Source organism: Cryptomeria japonica, unplaced genomic scaffold (genome assembly GCF_030272615.1).
Source record: "Cryptomeria japonica unplaced genomic scaffold, Sugi_1.0 HiC_scaffold_478, whole genome shotgun sequence".
Classification (NCBI taxonomy): domain Eukaryota; kingdom Viridiplantae; phylum Streptophyta; class Pinopsida; order Cupressales; family Cupressaceae; genus Cryptomeria; species Cryptomeria japonica.
In genome coordinates, this window is record NW_026729298.1 from 45,001 (window position 1) to 60,000 (window position 15,000).

The 15,000-nt window shown below is 59.4% G+C and overlaps 1 non-coding gene across 1 annotated transcript; it reads left to right on the forward strand.

Moving 5' to 3' along the window:
• Nucleotides 1-12,550: 12,550 nt before the first annotated feature.
• LOC131871881 (5S ribosomal RNA) lies at nt 12,551-12,669 on the forward strand. The gene has a single exon (XR_009370073.1). It is a non-coding gene; the product is annotated as a 5S ribosomal RNA (ribosomal RNA).
• The last annotated feature ends 2,331 nt before the right edge of the window (nt 12,670-15,000 follow it).

The following is a 15,000-nucleotide window of genomic DNA, read 5'->3' on the forward strand; positions in this document are numbered from 1 at the left end:
CCGGTCACGTTTGTGTGCCCGAATTTCGCAAGGCAACCTCCATGGGACATGGAAAAGACTCGAGAAGAGAGCTCGCTCACGGGAGAGAGAAGCCAAGGAGACCACGAGAGTGCTGAGAGTGGGACAGCGCTGAATAGGCGGGAGAAGCCTGCGCGTATAAACGGAGATATATATCCAATTGCAACGAAGGAACGTGCCAAAGATCGAGAACAATGGCAGAAATGCTAGTAACGTGCACTTCGGGACCAACGCATCACCGGAAGACAACCGCCAAACATCGAAAGAGTCGCGATGCTCCGCAACCTACGTGCAAAGCGGTCGCACACCGGGTAAGGGAGTGAGAGCCCCAAACATAGCTGGGCGAGGCGCTCACTCCGCTCTTTAATATCTCGTTAATACCGCCAAGGAAATGGCACAAGCACACACACACAAGCATCCTCGGAAGAGGACAGTTCGAGTGACAGGTCAAATCCAAGAGTTCCGAAGACTACCTCCAGGAACAATCGGGAACAAGACCGATTACAAGTCGTCGAGTCTGTTACTGGGCGAACACGAGATGCGCACAGGAAATCGATCAGCCCTCACAATGGCCCAAGGCCAGAGATCGGACTGCTACGATTTACCCCAACAATCATCGTGCCACTCTTCGCAGAGAGGTGATAGACGCCAACGAGCCCGCGCATAGCAATCGAGGTGTAAAAAGGGCGTTGAAGGCAGGAAGCCTGGACGAAAGAGGCTACGAGGTCACCTCGAAGCGGTCTAAGAATCGGGCGCACTTGGGGCGACTACCAGTGCCAACCCCTTATCCCGCGGTGCGTCCGACACACAGAAATTTCCAAGGCGGCCAAGGAGCCTCCCCGCATAGCAATCGGGGTGTGAGGTTACGGATGCAGCATTGATAGCAATCGAGGTGTGAGGCGAAGGATGCAGAAGTGAGAGCCGAGGGATGTAGCAGAGATAGCAATCGGGGTGTGTGATGCAGAAGAGATAGCAATCGAGGTGTGCGGTGGGAAGGGCCCAGCAGCCAGAATGCATGAAGCGACGGATGAAGCAGTGATGACAACCGGGCTGTGAGGAGAGGAGGGATGCAGCCAAGAAAGCAATCAGGGCTCGAGGCAAGGGATGCATCAAGGATAGCAATCATGTTGTGAGGCGAGATTCCAAAGGCTAAACGTGAGAGGCTGCAGGGTCGACTCAGAGAGGTCTATGCATGTGAGAGGCTGAAAGCAAGGTCGACTCGGAGCGGTCTATGCATCGGGCGCGCTTGGGGCGACTACCAGTGCCAACCCCTTATCCCGCGACGCGTCCGACAAAGAGAACGTTCCAAGGCGGCAGAGGAGGTTACCAGCCGAAGGATGCAGTAGCAATAACAGGTATAGTTCCGCGGCGGCCGAGAAGACTCACCGCATAGGAATCGGGATGCGAGGCGAGGGATGCGGCGGGAAGGCCCCGACGGCTAAACGGAAGAGGCTGCAGGGCCGCCTCGGAATGGTCCAAGCATCGGATGCGATTGGGACGACTACCAGTGCCAACCCCTTATCCCGCGATGCGTCCGATACACAGATAGTTCCAAGGCGGCCGAGGAGCCTCACCGCATATCAATCGGGGTGCGAGGCGAGGGATGGGGCGGGAAGGCCCCAACGGCTAGACGGAAGAGGCTTCAGGGCCACCTCGGAATGGTCCAAGCATCGGACGCGCTTGGGGCGACTGCCAGTGCCAACCCCTTATCCCGCGATGCGTCCGATACACAGATGGTTCCAAGGCGGCCGAGGAGCCTCACCGCATAGCAATCGGGGGTGCGAGGCGAGGGATGGGGCGGGAAGGCCCCAACGGCTAGACGGAAGAGGCTTCAGGGCCGCCTAGGAATGGTCCAAGCATCGGACACGCTTGGGGCGACTACCAGTGACAGCCCCCTATCCCGCGATGCGTCCGATACGAAGATGGTTCCAAGGCGGCCGAGGAGCCTCACCGCATAGCAATCGGGGTGCGAGGTGGGGGATGCGGCGAGATGGCCCCAACGGCTAGACGGAAGAGGCCACAGGGCCGCGTCGGAATAGTCCAAGCATCGGACGCGCTTGGGGCGACTACCAGTGACAACCCCTTATCCCGCGATGCGTCCGATACGAAGATAGTTCCAAGGCGGCCGAGGAGCCTCACCGCATAGCAATCGGGGTGCGAGGTGGGGGATGCGGCGAGATGGCCCCAACGGCTAGACGGAAGAGGCTGCAGGGCCGCCTCGGAATAGTCCAAGCATCGGACGCGCTTGGGGCCACTACCAGTGACAACCCCTTATCCCGCAATGCGTCCGATACGAAGATAGTTCCAAGGCGGCCGAAGAGCCTCACCGCATAGCAATCGGGGTGCGAGGTGGGGGATGCGGCGAGATGGCCCCAACGGCTAGACGGAAGAGGCCACAGGGCCGCCTCGGAATAGTCCAAGCATCGGACGCGCTTGGGGCGACTACCAGTGACAACCCCTTATCCCGCGATGCGTCCGATACGAAGATAGTTCCCAGGCGGCCGAGGAGCCTCACCGCATAGCAATCGGGGTGCGAGGCGAGGGATGCGGCGAGATGGCCCCAAAGGCTAGACGGAAGAGGCTGCAGGGCTGCCTCGGAATAGTCCAAGCATCGGACGCGCTTGGGGCGACTACCACTGCCAACCCCTTATCCCGCGATGCGTCCGATACACAGATAGTTCCGAGGCGGCCGAGGAGGTGGGGGATGCAGCGAGATGGCCCCAACGGCTAGACGGAAGAGGCTGCAGGGCCGCCTCGGAATAGTCCAAGCATCGGACGCGCTTGGGGCGACTACCAGTGACAACCCCTTATCCCGCGATGCGTCCGATACACAGATAGTTCCGAGGCGGCCAAGGAGCCTCACCGCATAGCAATCGTGGTGCGAGGTGGGGGATGCGGCGAGATGGCCCCAACGGCTAGACGGAAGAGGCTGCAGGGCCGCCTCGGAATGGTCCAAGCATCGGATGCGCTTGGGGCGACTACCACTGCCAACCCCTTATCCCGCGATGCGTCCGATACACAGATAGTTCCAAGGCGGCCGAGGAGCCTCACAGCATAGCAATCAGGGTGCGAGGCGAGGGATGCGGCGAGAAAGCCCCAACGGCTAGAGGGAAGAGGCTTCAGGTCCGCCTCGGAATGGTCCAAGCATCGGACGCGCTTGGGGCGACTACCAGTGACAACCCCTTATCCCGCGACGCGTCCGATACACAGATAGTTCCAAGGCGGCCGAGGAGCCTCACCGCATAGCAATCGGGGTGCGAGGCGAGGGATGCGGCGAGAAGGACCCAACGGCTACACGGAAGAGGCTTCGGGGCCGCCTCGGAATGGTCCAAGCATCGGACGCGCTTGGGGCGACTACCAGTGACAACCCCTTATCCCGCGACGCGTCCGATACACAGATAGTTCCAAGGCGGCCGAGGAGCCTCACCGCATAGCAATCGGGGTGCGAGGCGAGGGATGCGGCGAGAAGGACCCAACGGCTACACGGAAGAGGCTTCGGGGCCGCCTCGGAATGGTCCAAGCATCGGACGTGCTTGGGGCGACTACCAGTGACAACCCCTTATCCCGCGACGCGTCCGATACACAGATAGTTCCAAGGCGGCCGAGGAGCCTCACCGCATAGCAATCGGGGTGCGAGGCGAGGGATGCGGCGAGAAGGACCCAACGGCTAGACGGAAGAGGCTTCGGGTCCGCCTCGGAATGGTCCAAGCATCGGACGCGCTTGGGGCGACTACCAGTGACAACCCCTTATCCCGCGACGCGTCCGATACACAGATAGTTCCAAGGCGGCCGAGGAGCCTCACCGCATAGCAATCGGGGTGCGAGGCGAGGGATGCGGCGAGAAGGACCCAACGGCTAGACGGAAGAGGCTTCGGGTCCGCCTCGGAATGGTCCAAGCATCGGACGCGCTTGGGGCGACTACCAGTGACAACCCCTTATCCCGCGACGCGTCCGATACACAGATAGTTCCAAGGCGGCCGAGGAGCCTCACCGCATAGCAATCGGGGTGCGAGGCGAGGGATGCGGCGAGAAGGACCCAACGGCTAGACGGAAGAGGCTTCGGGTCCGCCTCGGAATGGTCCAAGCATCGGACGCGCTTGGGGCGACTACCAGTGACAACCCCTTATCCCGCGACGCGTCCGATACACAGATAGTTCCGAGGCGGCCGAGGAGCCTCACCGCATAGCAATCGGGGTGCGAGGCGAAGGATGCGGCGAGAAGGACCCAACGGCTAGACGGAAGAGGCTTCGGGTCCGCCTCGGAATGGTCTAAGCATCGGACGCGCTTGGGGCGACTACCAGTGACAACCCCTTATCCCGCGACGCGTCCGATACACAGATAGTTCCAAGGCGGCCGAGGAGCCTCACCGCATAGCAATCGGGGTGCGAGGCGAGGGATGCGGCGAGAAGGACCCAACGGCTAGACGGAAGAGGCTTCAGGGCCGCCTCGGAATGGTCCAAGCATCGAACGCGCTTGGGGCGACTACCAGTGACAACCCCTTATCCCGCGACGCGTCCGATACACAGATAGTTCCGAGGCGGCCGAGGAGCCTCACCGCATAGCAATCGGGGTGCGAGGCGAGGGATGCGGCGAGAAGGACCCAACGGCTAGACGGAAGAGGCTTCAGGGCCGCCTCGGAATGGTCCAAGCATCGGACGCGCTTGGGGCGACTACCAGTGACAACCCCTTATCCCGCGACGCGTCCGATACACAGATAGTTCCGAGGCGGCCGAGGAGCCTCACCGCATAGCAATCGGGGTGCGAGGCGAGGGATGCGGCGAGAAGGACCCAACGGCTAGACGGAAGAGGCTTCAGGGCCGCCTCGGAATGGTCCAAGCATCGGACGCGCTTGGGGCGACTACCAATGACAACCCCTTATCCCGCGACGCGTCCGATACACAGATAGTTCCGAGGCGGCCGAGGAGCCTCACCGCATAGCAATCGGGGTGCGAGGCGAGGGATGCGGCGAGAAGGACCCAACGGCTAGACGGAAGAGGCTTCAGGGCCGCCTCGGAATGGTCCAAGCATCGGACGCGCTTGGGGCGACTACCAGTGACAACCCCTTATCCCGCGACGCGTCCGATACACAGATAGTTCCGAGGCGGCCGAGGAGCCTCACCGCATAGCAATCGGGGTGCGAGGCGAGGGATGCGGCGAGAAGGACCCAACGGCTAGACGGAAGAGGCTTCAGGGCCGCCTCGGAATGGTCCAAGCATCGGACGCGCTTGGGGCGACTACCGTTGCCAACCCCTTATCCCGCGATGCGTCTGATACACAGATAGTTCCGAGGCGGCCGAGGAGCCTCACCGCATAGCAATCGGGTTGCGAGGCAGATTATTGGGAAGGGAACCCCCTGGGATGCGGCTCAAGCAGTGCCCAAAGGGACTGGAATGCGGAATCACATCGAGAGACCCAAATGCTATACGAGGGCTCAAATCGAATTATCGATTTGGCCACGACATGGACGCATCGGAACGACTACCTTTGCCGAACCACTCGCAATTGCATCCATACCGAAACCAATAGACATTTCCGTTAGAGCCCTCGCATAGCATTCGGGAATCTCGCATGCCCCTCTAAATCGACCAATGCTGGCGCTCAATGAAAATCCGAGCGCTACCACCGTTCGAGCGCCAGCATTGGTCGAGTTAGAGGGGCACGGGGGAGAATGCTCCAGTCAACACCTCCCCTATATAAGTTATTTGTCCGATTCTCGCACAACCGTAGTCTGCCTCGTCGAATCAAACAACGGTCCCAGATTCCGACTTCCGTTCCGTAGAGACCCAAAAGCTAGATGGAGGCTCGCAAGAAAGAGAGTCGGCGCATAGCAATCGGGTTTCTCGAACGTTTAGGGACCGAGCTCACTTGCGGATAGGGCAAAATCCGCCAAGCAACCCAAAAGCTAGACGGGGGCTCGAATCGAATCGCCTAGGCGGCCACAACAACGACGTGTTGGATCGACTACCAGTGCCAAACCATTCAGCAAGACTAGTCTGTGTCGAGGCCGGATAGAGATTCTCAGAGAGCGCCCGCATAGCATTTAGGAGACCTGCCGCGTCCCTCACACTCGACAAATGGTGGTGCACGTTTATAAATCCGAGCGATCCCAACCCTTTCAAGCACCAACATCGGTCGAGATAGAGGGGCACGGAGGGGGCTGCGTGAGACAACACAGTCCCCTATATAAGTTATTTGTCCGATTCTCACACATCCGAAGAATGGTCATCAAATCGGACAACAGCCCAAACTTCCGACTTCCGTCCCAGAAAGCCCAAGAGCTATCTAAAACGTTCATGGCCGGAACTCGATCGCGGCTATACCAGTCCGCCAAGCAACCCAAAAGCTAGACTGGAGCTCTAGTCGAATCACCTCTGTGGCCATTGCAAGGACGTGTTGGAGCGACTACCATTGCCGAACCATTCCGCAGGTCGAGTCCATACCAAGGCCGCATAGAGATTCACGATGAGCTCCTGCATAGCAATCAGGAGACTTGCCGTGTCCATCACAATCGATAAATCCTGGTGCAAGATTTTTGCATCCGAGCGCTCCAACCAGTCGAGCACCAGCATCAATCGACATAAACGGGCACGGGGGGAGGATGCTCGAGAACACTACCTCCCCTATATAAGTTATTTGTCCGATTCTCAAGCAGCCGAAGTCTGGTCATCGAATCGGGTCAAAGACCACAACTTCCGACTTTACCCACAATGCAAGTCATCGAATCGAACATCGGCCCCCGAGTCGGACTCCATGCGTATGTCAGGTCATCGGACCCAAATTCCGCCTTCCTGCGCATGGCGGGCCATCAATATCAACTCGGTCATCGGACCCAAACTCCGCCTTTTTGCGTATGGCACGCCTTCAAATCGGTCATCGGACCCAAATTCCGCCTTCCTGTGCATGGCGGGCCATCAACATCAACTCGGTCATCGGACCCAAATTCCGCCTTTCTGCGCATGGCACGCCATCAACTCGGTCATCGGACCCAAATTCCGCCTTCCTGCGCATGGCAGGTCATCGGACACAAATTCAGACCTCGCCAATATGCCTACGTATCGAATCGGTCATCGGACCCAACTTCCGACTTCATCCATACTGTAGGGTCTTTGAGGTTGGCGCGGTGCGCTCAACCCAGGGAGTCGACCCATCGAAGCATACACCTCCCCTATATAAGCTATTTGTCCGATTCCCACACCTGTGTAGTTTGCACCTCTGACCAGGACATCGACCCCAACTTCCGAACTCGACTGCAACGACGGCACCAGCGCCTTGGTGCGCACCTTGCGACGCACAGTCCCAACATTCGCCTTCCTGCACATGGCAGGTCATCGGACCCAAATTCCGACCTCGCGAGTATGCCTACATATCGAATCGGTCATCGGACCCAACTTCCGACTTCATCCATACCGTAGGGTCTTTGAGGTTGGCGCGGTGCGCTCAACCCGGGGAGTCGACCCAACGAAGCATACACCTCCCCTATATAAGCTATTTGTCCGATTCCCACACCTGTGTAGTTTGCACCTCCGATCAAGACATCGACCCCAACTTCCGAACTCGCCTCCAACGACCGAACCAGCGCCTTGGTGCGCACCTTGCAACGCACAGTGCCAACATTCGCCTTCCTGCACGTGGCAGGTCATCGGACCCAAATTCCGACCTCGCGAGTATGCCTACATATCGAATCGGTCATCGGACCCAACTTCCGACTTCATCCATACCGTAGGGTCTTTGAGGTTGGCGCGGTGCGCTCAACCCGGGGAGTCGACCCAACGAAGCATACACCTCCCCTATATAAGCTATTTGTCCGATTCCCACACCTGTGTAGCTTGCACCTCCGATCAGGACATCGACCCCAACTTCCGAACTCGACTAAAAAGACCGCACCAGCGCCTTGGTGTGCACCTTGCAACGCACAGTGTCAACATTCGCCTTCCTGCACATGGCAGGTCATCGGACCCAAATTCCGACCTCATGAGCATACCTACTAATCGAATTGGTCATCGGACCCAACTTCCGACTTCATCCATACCGTAGGGTCTTTGAGGTTGGCGCGGTGCGCTCAACCTGGGGAGTCGACCCATCGAAGCATACACCTCCCCTATATAAGCTATTTGTCCGATTCCGACACCTGTGTAGTTTGCACCTCCGCTCAGGACATCGACCCCAACTTCCGAACTCGCCTGCAACGACCGAACCAGCGCCTTGGTGCGCACCAAAAGTGCGCACTTTTGGAGGGCACTTTTGTGCGCTCCAAAGGTGCGCACTTTTGGAGGGCACTTTTCTGCGCTCCAAAGGTGCGCACTTTTGGAGGGCACTTTTTGGAGGGCACTTTTCTGCGCTCCAAAGGTGCGCACTTTTGGAGGGCACTTTTTGGAGGGCACTTTTCTGCGCTCCAAAGGTGCGCACTTTTGGAGGGCACTTTTTGGAGGGCACTTTTCTGCGCTCCAAAGGTGCGCACTTTTGGAGGGCACTTTTTGGAGGGCACTTTTCTGCGCTCCAAAGGTGCGCACTTTTGGAGGGCACTTTTTGGAGGGCACTTTTCTGCGCTCCAAAGGTGCGCACTTTTGGAGGGCACTTTTCTGCGCTCCAAAGGTGCGCACTTTTGGAGGGCACTTTTTGGAGGGCACTTTTCTGCGCTCCAAAGGTGCGCACTTTTGGAGGGCACTTTTTGGAGGGCACTTTTCTGCGCTCCAAAGGTGCGCACTTTTGGAGGGCACTTTTTGGAGGGCACTTTTCTGCGCTCCAAAGGTGCGCACTTTTGGAGGGCACTTTTGTGCACTCCAAAGGTGCGCACTTTTGGAGGGCACTTTTCCTGTGCTCCAAAGGTGCACACCTAGGTGAGCACCTTCGACCACACCTTGTAGCACACCAAACTCTGACTTTCGACTTCATCCGCAATGCAGGGTCTTTGAGGTTGGCGCAATGCGCACAACCAGGGGAGTCGACCCATCAAACCCAACACCTCCCCTATATAAGCTATTTGTCTGATTCTCATACATGCGTAGCCTGCAGGAGCAATTAGGACATCGACCCCAACTTTCGGCTTCTAAACGAAAACAAGGTCTTTGAGGTTGGTGTAATGCGAACAACTAGGGGAGTCAACCCATCAAACCCAACACCTCCCCTATATAAGCTATTTGTCTGATTCTCATACATGTGTAGTCTACAGGAGCAATTAGGACATCGACCCCAACTTTTGACTTCTTAACGAAAACAAGGTCTTTGAGGTTGACGTAATGCGCACAACCAGGGGAGTCGACCCATCAAACCCAACACCTCCCCTATATAAGCTATTTGTCCGATTCTCATACATGTGTAGCCTGCAGGAGCCATTAGGACATTGACCCCAACTTTTGACTTCTTAACGAAAACAAGGTCTTTGAGGTTGGCGTAATGCGCACAACCAAGGGAGTTGACCCATCAAACCCAACACCTCCCCTATATAAGCTATTTGTCTGATTCTCATACATGTGTAGCCTGCAACAACGATTAGGACATCCACCCCAACTTCTGAATTCGTCTGCGTTGACCGCACCAAAGGTGCACGCCTTGGTGCTCACCAAAATCCGACTTCCGACTTCTTCTGCTATGCGGGGTCTTTGAGGTTGGCGCAGTGCGCACAACCAGGGGAGTCAACCCACCGAATGCAACACCTCCCCTATATAAGCTATTTGTCTGATTCTCATACATGCGTAGACTGCAGCAATGATTAGGACATCCACCCCAACTTTTGACTTCTTAAACAAGACAGGGTCTTTGAAGTTGGTGCAGTGCACACAACCAGGGGAGTCGACCCATCAAACGCAACACCTCCCCTATATAAAGCTATTTGTCCGATTCTCATACGTGTAGTCTGCAGCAGCGATTAGGACATCGACCCCAACTTCCGAATTCGTTTGCATTGACCGCACCAAAGGTGCACGCCTTGGTGTGCACCCTGGAGTGCACTTTGGTGCTCACCTCGGTGCACACTTTGGTGTGCACCTCGGTGTGCACCAAAGGTGCGCACCTTGGAGCGCACCAAAGGTGTACACTTTGGAGCGCACCACATAGGGTCTTTGAGAGGTTGGCGCAGTGCGCACACCAAGGTGGGTGTTGAGGTGCGTGCCGAGGTGGGTGGGTGCTAGGGTGCGCTCCATGGTGGGTGCCAGGGTGGGTGCGTGCTAGGGTGGATTCCAAAGAGGGTCATAGGGTGGGTGCCAAGGTGGGTTGGTGATATAGTGGGTTCAAAGGTGGGTACTAGGGTGGGTTCCAAGGTGGGTCACAAGTTGGGTGCCAGGATGCGTGGGTGTTAGGTTGGGTGCCAAGGTGGGCTCCTGCGTGGGTGGGTGCTAGGGTGGGTTTCAAGGTGGACGCGAGGGCGGGTGCCAAGGTGGGTAACAAGTTGGGTGTTAGGATGGGTGAGTGCTAGAGTGGGTGCCAAGGTGGGTGGGTGCTAAGGTGGATGCCAAGGTGGTTCACAGGGTGGGTGGGTTCTAGGGTGAGTTCCAAGGTGGGTCACAGGTTCAGTGCTAGGGTGGGTGTCAAGGCGGGTGTCGAGGTGCCTGGGTGCTAGGGTGTGGATGCCAATGTGGGTCATAGGGTGGGTACTAGGGTGGGCTGCAATGTGGGTGCCAAGGTGGGTAACATGCTCGGTGGGTTCTAAATTGGGTGCCAGGGTGGGTGTGCACCCACCTTGCCCGAGGTGGGTGCCAAGGTGCCAGTGTGGGTGGGTGCTAAGGTGGATGCCAAGGTGGGTGAGAAGGTGGGTGATAGGTTGAGTGGTAGGATGGGTGGGTGCCAAGATGGGTCACAGGGTGGGTGCAAGGGTGGGTAGGTGCTAGGGTTGGTGTCAGGGTGGGTGGGTGCTAGGTTGGGTTCCAAGGTGGGTGCGAGGGTGAGTGTCAAGGTGGGTCACAGGTTAGGTGCTAGGATGGGTGAGTGCTAGGGTGCAAAGGTGCCAGGGTGGGTGCTAGGATGGGTCGATGCTAGGGTGAGTGGCAAGGTGGGTCCACAAGTGTCAAGGTGGGTGCCGAGGTGGGTGCCAAGTCGGCGACTGCTATGGTGGATGCCAAGGTGGGTCACGGGGTGGGTGCCAAGTTGCTAGGTTGGGTTCCAAGGTGGGTGCCAACGTGGGTGCTAGGGTGCGTGGGTTAAAGGGTGTGTCACAACGTGGGTGCCAGGATGGGTGCGCACCCACACTGGCCAAGACGGGTGCGGGTGCAAGGTTGGGTTCCAAGCCCGGTCACAGGCTGGGTGCTAGGATGGGTGGGTGCCAAGGTGGGCACCAGGGTGGGTGCACCCACCCTGGCCAAGGTGGGTCACGGGGTGGGTCCTAGGGTGGGTAACGGGGTGGGTACTAAGGTGCGTGCCAAGGTGGGTCATAGGGTGGGTGCCAAGGTGGGCACCAGGGTGGGTGTGCACCAACCCTAGCCAGGGTAGGTCACGGGGTGGTTGTCGGGGTGGGCGTCAAGGAGCCAAGGTGGGTGGCAAGTAGCCAAGTTGCGTGCCAAGGTGGGTGTCGGGGTGGGTGCCAAGGATCCAAGGTGGGTGCCAAGGAACCAAGGTGGGTGTCTGGGTGGGTGCCGAGGTGGGAGCCAGGGTGGGTCCCAAGGTGAGTGCAAAGGTGGGTGCCAGGGTCAAGGTGAGTGCCAATGTGGGTTCCAAGGTGCCAGGGTCAGGGTGAGTGCCAATGTGGGTTCAAAGGTGCTAAGTTGGGTGCGAGGTTGGGTGCGAGGGTGGGTGGGTGCCAAGGTGTGCTAGGTGGAAGCCCGGGTGGGTCGGCATCCCATGGGTGTCGAGTTGGGTGCCTGATGGGTGCTTCTTGTCAAGTTTTAGTCGTCGGGACTCATTTCGAGCCTTAGAGGTCGTTTCTTGTCCGGTTGCCCTGTCTTCGACCTGGGAACCCAATTTTGGTCCTCGGGTCCCATTTTTTTTTGTCTCGCATCCCACTTTTGGCCTGTGGCCTTTTCGGGGTCGATTCTCGTTTTGGGCATCAGAGCATGTTTCTTCTCCTAAAACCCAATATTTGTTTATTAAGTCTCGGAACACATTTTTGTTCTCGTGGACCCATCATGGGTCTTGGAACGCATTTGTGGTCCTTGGGTCCCATTTTGCATCCCGAAACTTGTGTTTTGGTGCTTGATCCCTATTTTGGGTGCCCACCTTGCACCAAGTGCGCACCCGGGGCAAACCGAGCGCCTTGGTGCACCGGGGCAAGATCGAGCGTGCACCCGAGGCGCCCCGAACATGCACCAAGGTGCACTCGGCCCACATGTGAGCGCAGGTCGTTGCGCCCGAGGTGGTGTGTGGGCACCGCGTTGCAGACGGGACACTGCACGCACACGACGCCCCCTCCAGGTGCACGCACGTAGGCCGGGCCGGGTGCACACCCGACGCCCTAGCAAGGTGCGCGCACCCGGGCAGGGCTCACACTTGGCGAACGGGGCGCACTTCGCGAGGGAGGGTGTGCACCTCGACGGGGGTGGGTGGCCGGGGTGGATTCGCACGTGGGTCGCGGTTTGCTAAGTACACACTGCGACAAGCTCATAACGGGTGCGATCATACCAGCGTTAGTGCACCGGATCCCATCAGAACTCCGCAGTTAAGCGCGCTTGGGCCGGAGTAGTACTGGGATGGGTGACCTCCCGGGAAGTCCCGGTGTTGCACCCTTTTTTAGTTTTTCGCCGGGCGTCGCAATGCTATTTGAATAAACCTTTTGCCCGTTTGCGTTCTCGTCGGGGCCGGGCCGGGCCGGGGTGCGCTGCCCGCACTACCGCGCGCGCGGGGGCGACACCGAGCGCGCACCCGAGGCGCCCCGAGCACACAGGCCACGGTGCAACCCGGGCGTTGTGCGCGCACCCCGGTGCGCCCGAGGTGCTGCGCGCGCACCCAGGTGAAATCGGTGTGCACCTCGGCCAGTGCGCGCTCGGTCGAGTCGCGCACGTTGGCCAAGGTGCACGGTGATGTTTCTTACTCTAAGGTTCCGCACCAGACGCCCGGGACAGGTGAGCGAAGCTGGGCGGGGCCGGGTGCGCGGCCGGGGCAGGTGCACGCAGCTGGAGAGAGCTTTGGAGCACACTTCGGAGCGCACCAATGATGCGCTCCATTCAAAAGTTTCCTGAAAAGGCAAAAAAAGTTGAGATTATAGAATTTCCCACTTGAGAGATTGTAAAAAAAAAAAATTTAAAATGAAGGAAACGCGGGTGCCAAGGTGTGCGCAGCCCAGCCCACCCTGGCGAAGGTGCACGCAAGGTGCGCACCCGAGGCAAACCGGACAATTAACCCAACTTTCGACTTCGCGCGCACCTTGGAGCGCACTTCGGAGCGCTCCTTGGTGCGCACCAATCTTGGGCACCTCGGAGTGCACCATGGCGCCCACCAAGGTGCGCACCCGGGGCAAACCGAGCTCCGACTTCGTGCGCACCTTGGAGCGCACGAAAGGTGCGCACCATGGCGCCCACCAAGGTGCGCAGCCCAGCCAAGGCGTGCGCATCAAGGTGCGCACCCTGGCGAAGGTGCGCACCCGGGGCAAACCGAGCTCCGACTTCGTGCGCACCTTGGAGCGCACAAAAGGTGCGCAACCCAGCCAAGGTGTGCGCACCCCGGTCAAACCGAGCTCCGAATCGTGCGCACCAGAGGTGCACGCCATCGTGCGCACCTTGGAGCACACTTCGGAGCCCTCCTTGGTGCGCGCCGATGTTGCGCACCTCGGAGCGCACCCGGGGAAAACAATGCAATTAACCCGACTTTCGACTTCGTGGGCACCTCGGAGCGCTCTCGGGTTCGCACCTCGGAGCACACCGAGGTGCGCACCTTTGATGCGCTGCCTTCACCAATTTCCAGAAAAGGCAAGAAAACATTGAGAAGGTGTGCGCACCGAGGTGCCCACCCTGGCGAAGGTGCACGCGAGGTGCGCACCCGGGGCAAACCGGGCTCCGACTTCGTGCACGCCGCACCTTGGAGCACACTTCGGAGCGCTCCTTGGTGCGCACCAGGGCGCGCAACCCAGCCGAGGTGCCCACCCCGGCGAAGGTGCACGCGAGGTGCGCACCCGGGGCAAACCGGGCTCCGACTTCGTGCACGCCATGGTGCCCACCGCGGCGAAGGTGCACGCGAGGTGCGCACCCGGGGCAAACCGGGCTCCGACTTCGTGCACGCCGCACCTTGGAGCACACTTCGGAGCGCTCCTTGGTGCGCACCATGGTGCCCACCAGGGCGCGCAACCCCGCCGAAGGTGCACGCGAGGTGCGCACCCGGGGCAAACCGGGCTCCGACTTCGTGCACGCCGCACCTTGGAGCACACTTCGGAGCGCTCCTTGGTGCGCACCATGGTGCCCACCAGGGCGCGCAACCCCGCCGAAGGTGCACGCGAGGTGCGCACCCGGGGCAAACCGGGCTCCGACTTCGTGCACGCCATGGTGCGCACCGCGGCGAAGGTGCGCACCCGGGGCAAACCGGGCTCCGACTTCGTGCACGCCGCACCTTGGAGCACACTTCGGAGCGCTCCTTGGTGCGCACCAGGGCGCGCAACCCAGCCGAGGTGCCCACCCCGGCGAAGGTGCACGCGAGGTGCGTACCCGGGGCAAACCGGGCTCCGACTTCGTGCACGCCGCACCTTGGAGCACACTTCGGAGCGCTCCTTGGTGCGCACCATGGTGCCCACCAGGCCGCGCAACCCAGCCAAGGTGTGCGCACCAAGGTGCACGCGAGGTGCGCACCCGGGGCAAACCGGGGTCCGACTTCGTGCACGCCGCACCTTGGAGCACACATCGGGGCGCTCCCGGGTTCGCACCGGCGTTGCGCACCGTGGTGGGCACCTCGGAGCACACCAAGGTGGGCAGCGAGGTGCGCACCTTTGATGCGATGCCTTCACTAATTTCCATAAAAGGCAAAAAAAAAACGAGATTTTAAAATTTCCGTTTTGAAAGATAGTGAGAAAAAGGGAATGCTGGTGCCATCTTGAGCCCGCCCTGGTGCGCAGCCCAGCCAAGGTGTGCGCAC